Genomic DNA, 5,575 nt, shown 5'->3' on the forward strand with positions numbered 1-5,575 from the left:
CCCCGGCAAGGCTAGTTCCCCACTCTGTACTGTGCTGACGGTAACGTGTTACTGCGCCGAGAGATTGTGGACGGATAGTCTGTAGGCATACCAGAGGGCAATGTCCCAGGTGGCCTCCCCACAAGGCTCGACGCATTGACTGAAAGCAGGAGTACAAGGCTATCGTGCAGGTATCGACAATAGCTATTTTGCAGACAGGACATCCGGCCTACTCAAGGCAGGTAGTATAATTATAGCCGGTCACCCTAGCGTCTATGAAAAAGATTATCGTTAGACATCTTCTGAAGGAGAACTAGAAATATGTCTCTTCGACGAACCGCTTTGTGCCCTGGCAACAGTGGAATAGTGCACATAACCCATTTGTGATTTGCAGTTTGGCACAAGGGGCATAATGGAGTCCTCCGGGTAAGGTGTTTGCTGTATAATGTATAGAAAACTATGTCACACCTAATTTTGTTCACCGGCTTGGTTTCGGCATGCTCTATTGGCTCGGCTAAGAACTCGTGCTGCATTCGCTTTTCTGTAGAACGTACAACAAAGCTGCATGCAAGTAAACTCGAGTAATAACATCTTTATGTTGTCGCGTCTTTTGGTGCAGTATCAGCCGATTACGACGGATCCCTGATCAATGGCGAATCGAACACGAATACCGAGCCAACAACAAAAAAAAAAAACGTTGATCCAGGAGCGCATGACAGCAGCTTGCAAAGGTTGTCTGGAAGGCTATGCCCACACCTTCTGCACAATATGCAGCGATATTTGCTGTATATATCAGTAACCCGTTGCCCTATATTCCTCGGTTCTTTTTGAGTGTACCGATTTGTGGAATGGAAGATTGCAGGTCCGATTGCAGTGATCAGGCAAGTTTTTTCGGCTGGATCCTTTTGTTGAGTTTGGTATGCTCTCTAGATCGATCATTAATGCAACGTCCTGTTTGGGCTACGTAGTAACGACCACACTACAAGGGAATGCAGAACACAACTTTACTGCAGCAATCAAGAAATCGACATGCATGCTTCTATTAGGAGCAAGTGTCAGAAGCAGTGTCATGAAGCAATGCTAAGCAGTTTTGAACAATATGGGCATCTGGCTTCCCCACAGAGCCGTATACGTAAACACTTGTTTCTCGGGCGATACAAATCTAGTGTGCGCACAGAGAGAGAGAAAGAGAAAGATATATTTGAATGAATACAGGCGAGGTCTGCAACAGCAGTGTCATATAAAGGCGTTCTGCAGCCACGAAGCGTGAGAAATCAATATTCTTCTGAATACAACCATCATCGATGCAAAAAAGAAATTTATATATAATGCGATAACAGAACGCACCAAACGGGTGCTCCAAATTAGCCAAACGAATACCTGCGGCCTACTAGCTAGATGGCGCTGCATATGCCAGCGCTCATCTTAGCAGTAGACTATGAACAAAATAAGCGCTAAATAAAATTAAGGTGAAGTTGGTTTCCGCAACGCCTACGGCAGCCAAGCGAGCGACGCACGCCCCTCGAGGGCCGCAGCAAGGAATCAGTAAGTTGGCTTAACCGCATGACAGTAGTGTGGCGTGCTAAGTGAGCTCAAGAAACCGAAGGCCGCCTTCTGTCATACCCCACGTCCATCTTGTCGCTGTTTCAGAGCGCTAGCGTTTCCAGCAGGTATCCAAAAAAGAGCACCTGCTCAGTCTCCGCGCGTAAACAATTGTCGAAGAAAGCAATTAGCATAAACGACACTTGCAGGGGCACGCGCCCTATTAGATATATCGAACTACTGCGCAATTGGAGTTCGATATACTGAGCTGGGTAATCATAGTTTTACCCAGGATTGTCAAGCAGATAACGTGTAATTTCTATATATCCAGTAATTCGATATAGCTGCGTTCAAAACATCCCTGTTTACTGTATTTGTGGGGTAGCGTGTGGGCAAGAAAAAAAAAAAGGTGCGCCTAAGCGCAAGATGGAGGATATTGTAAGTCTGGAGTTGACGCCAGAAAGCCGCCTCCTCTCGACGGAGATTTTATGAGGGTGTGACTATGACCTGCGGCACAGTCGCTAATGTCGGAGAATGTGTTGATAAGCGAGTGAAGTGCTTTCGGCTGTAATAATTAACAGCCAACGCAACACATAGTACGAAATTTTAACATGCCTGGAAAATATAACCGCCGCCATTTTGCGTTGCAAACCTGATTAAGTGACATTCTTGAGGCCTGCAATGACTATTTAGCACGAAAAAAAAATGGTAGATTTGCGTAGTTTGGCGAAATGTGGATTAGCTGCGCTAACGGTTCGGTTTTGTTCGGTTTTCACTTTGGTTCGCGCGTTCGTATCCAGTGTTCATGGTTGGCAGTCTGGATAGAGACAGCAGTGAATGTAGACACGCTGCTGCTGATGATCATGATGATTATAAAAAGGGGAGGAGACCCAAATGAGTGACCCCTCCCACTTTCTATGGTATATCAAATGCCCGACTTCAAAATATGTGACGAAACGGCCTCTCACTAATTCCTTCCTTTTTCTATGGCTGTCTTGGACCCGGATAGGCTTCCCATCTTTGTGTTTGCAGTGTTGCCAGAGATGTAACATTTTTCAAAGCTGCGAAAAGCCGTACTTTCGAGGCAGATTACGAATTGTACGAAGGCTGTTTTCTGTTTCGGACCTCAAAAAAGCGGCTTTTCGTCGATTTTCAGGCGGGTTATACGCTCAGCTATCATGCAAAACTATTAATAAAACACCACTAGTAGGCGTTATGACTCAGAAAACAATTGTTTTTGTTTGGTTTATGGAGGTTTAACGTCCCAAAGCGACTCAGGCTATGAGAGACGCCGTAGTGAAGGGCTCCGGAAATTTCGACCACCTGGGGTTCTTTAACGTGCACTGACACGCACAGCACACGGGCCTCTAGAATTTGGCCTCCATCGAAATTCGACCGCCGCGGCCGGGATCGAACCCCCGTCTTTCGAGCCAGCAGCCGAGCGCCATAACCACTCAGCCACCGCGGCGGCTAGAAAACAATTAACACTTATCGTTTAAGCTGGTGTGGGAAATGAAGCTACGGCAACCATTCCTTCGTGGCCTTGTCAAACGCCTTGAGCGCTCACGATGTCGCCAAGTGACTTCAGCTCTTGAAATGCGAACTGGCACTTTTCGGGCGTGGGGGAAATACCGGTTGAACGGGTAGCCACGAAAGCAGTGGGCAAGTGCTTCAGGATCACTCCGAACGTGTCGGCGAAAATCGCAGCGCTTTCCGCGTACACTTCTGGTCGGATAGCGCCGTGCCCATCATCCGAAGGTAGAGAACAAGCCGAAAAGAAGAACCCTCAATTTGCAAATACTGTAAGGCGTAATAAAGGCTGCCTTCTCACGTTGGCATTCGTGCACAGAAATTCTCCAATATCAAACGCATAAGCTAATCGATGAAAAAAAAAAACAACGTAGCGGGGCGCAGCGACCATTGTAAACATCATTCACAGAGGGGAATTTAGGTAAAGGAAATCAAAAAGAGCGTCACAGAGGATAAACTTCATTTTACGGCGATAGCTGTTAAAAGCCTGTTCCCTGGGTTTAGCGTCGTAGTATAACTATTAGTTCACTGACATAACCAGGGAGTGGTTACCGTGAAAGGAGGATGGTATGGTGTGATCAGTGGGATGCGCAACCGAAGTGTGGCTATCACGAGACAAATCCGGTTGGTGGTTACCGTGGAACGAGGAGGGAGAGTATAACCAAAGCCTGAGGAATGTGGCCCACTTCGTGTGAGGCGACTGCCGGAAAACGCGCCTCCCGAAGACAGGCTCAGCGGCAGGGGCACCGCGCACCTGGAGAGTCGGACTGGAGAGCAGTCCTAGTCGAAGAACTACATATAGCACGTGTGAAATGCTAAAAAGATGGCTTTATAAGTATACGCATAGGCAGGTCACTCCCAACTTCTTTACGGCGATATAGAGCGAAATGAAAACACCTGAACAGCTTCCGCTGAATCTAGCGTTACAGAGTGATAACAACCCTGAGACTTTTTGTGGTTTTGTTTAGGGGCTTGTAACTTACAACCGTTGGGATCTATCTTTGACTTCTTCAAAAACAACGGGCGACGCCCAGAACCTTGTCAACGGCTGTAAGACGTCGAACTGGGGCACATATTTTTCCTTTGGTACCGAATTACATCTTGCTCTTTCGAAGAGCCGTTAGGAGAATGACTGTATTGTTAGAATCTTAGTATCCACCAACTCCCCTAATTTCCTCATATAATTCTCTAAACAGAGTTTAGAGTATGCAATTAAAAGCCCACATGAAACATTGAACAGCGGCATCGTAGAACGCGAAATGACGGTAGACCCAGGGGTGGCGGAAGGGTAGGGTATTGTTCTGGTTTCATTTGGTCATGACGTATGTCGCTACTTAAGTAACAGGAAGTGTGGTGTGTGGGGGCTAGCCATCAATCCCAGGCACGGCCGATATGCTCGCGGCCCCGCCAGCGGATGTTTCTATGCAAGGGTATCTCTTGCTATCCTTTCGCTCTTTGAAGATACACCATGTACAGCACGTATCTTGCTATCTGCCAAAGTTATCTGGGGGATAGCTGTTACTATCTCAACACCCTGAAAGAGTGTGCGTACACTTGTTTTTTACTCCGCAGCGTTTATGTACTATTTCACGCAAACTATTTTGTGATATAAGTTCATGTTTCCTTAATCTGCTGTAAAATGTCTACAGCACCGTGCCCAAATTGCAAAACGCAAAATATTACGAAGACCTGTGGAAAGGTAGGCCCTTGAATGACATTCTCACAAGGTGCAATGTGTCTTAGAGGGCAACATACAGAGCTCGACATGCGAGATATCTATTTTTAATCGTTCCATCACCCGCAGCGCCTGTCTACCATAAAATTGGTAGGCAGGATTACACAGGTGCACACAAAGCAAGAACAGGTGTAGTACTGAAGAAAAGAAAGGTCCTACCATGTTGATGAGCAGCACGTTATAAATTCACGAGGAGAAAAAGAACCGCCACAACAATCAAAATTTATTGTTGGCTAAATTGTTGGCGAAGGTTCACGAGAAATTAAAAGTAATCAGTGAGTGCGATAAGACTGCAGACGAATGAACCGGCACAAAATGAATTTGTACTGATCCTTCTAACAAAATGTCATCCCTTTCCGTTTTGCACACGACCCGCATGAGCTCAGTACGCCCAAAAATTACACAGCGAATGTCTGTGCTTTAACGATCCGAAGTTTCTGCTGCCTGCAGAAAGAAACAAATTGTGTCTGTTCACGAGACAATAGCCGCGTTTGCAGGCAGCCGATTCTATTTCCTTCTTTATATAGGAAAAAAACGTGTTATTACAGGTCTTATATCCGGTTTACGTTGAAACACGCAAGTTATTTTAGTTCAGTCAGCAAATCAGGGTGCATAATGGCAATGGCCGGCCGGTATTCATTACTTAGATTTATTTATCCCGTTTTGAAAGGTCAGACGCAAGTTATCTCTACGGTAAATACACGCGTCGGCTGCTGAGGAACCGCATCCGGTTTTACCCTATCGGGCTAGCGTCGCATCCGGTCTGGCTGGCTCCATGGGAACAATTCT

This window comes from Amblyomma americanum, chromosome 2 (assembly GCF_052857255.1).
Source record: "Amblyomma americanum isolate KBUSLIRL-KWMA chromosome 2, ASM5285725v1, whole genome shotgun sequence".
Lineage (NCBI taxonomy): Eukaryota > Metazoa > Arthropoda > Arachnida > Ixodida > Ixodidae > Amblyomma > Amblyomma americanum.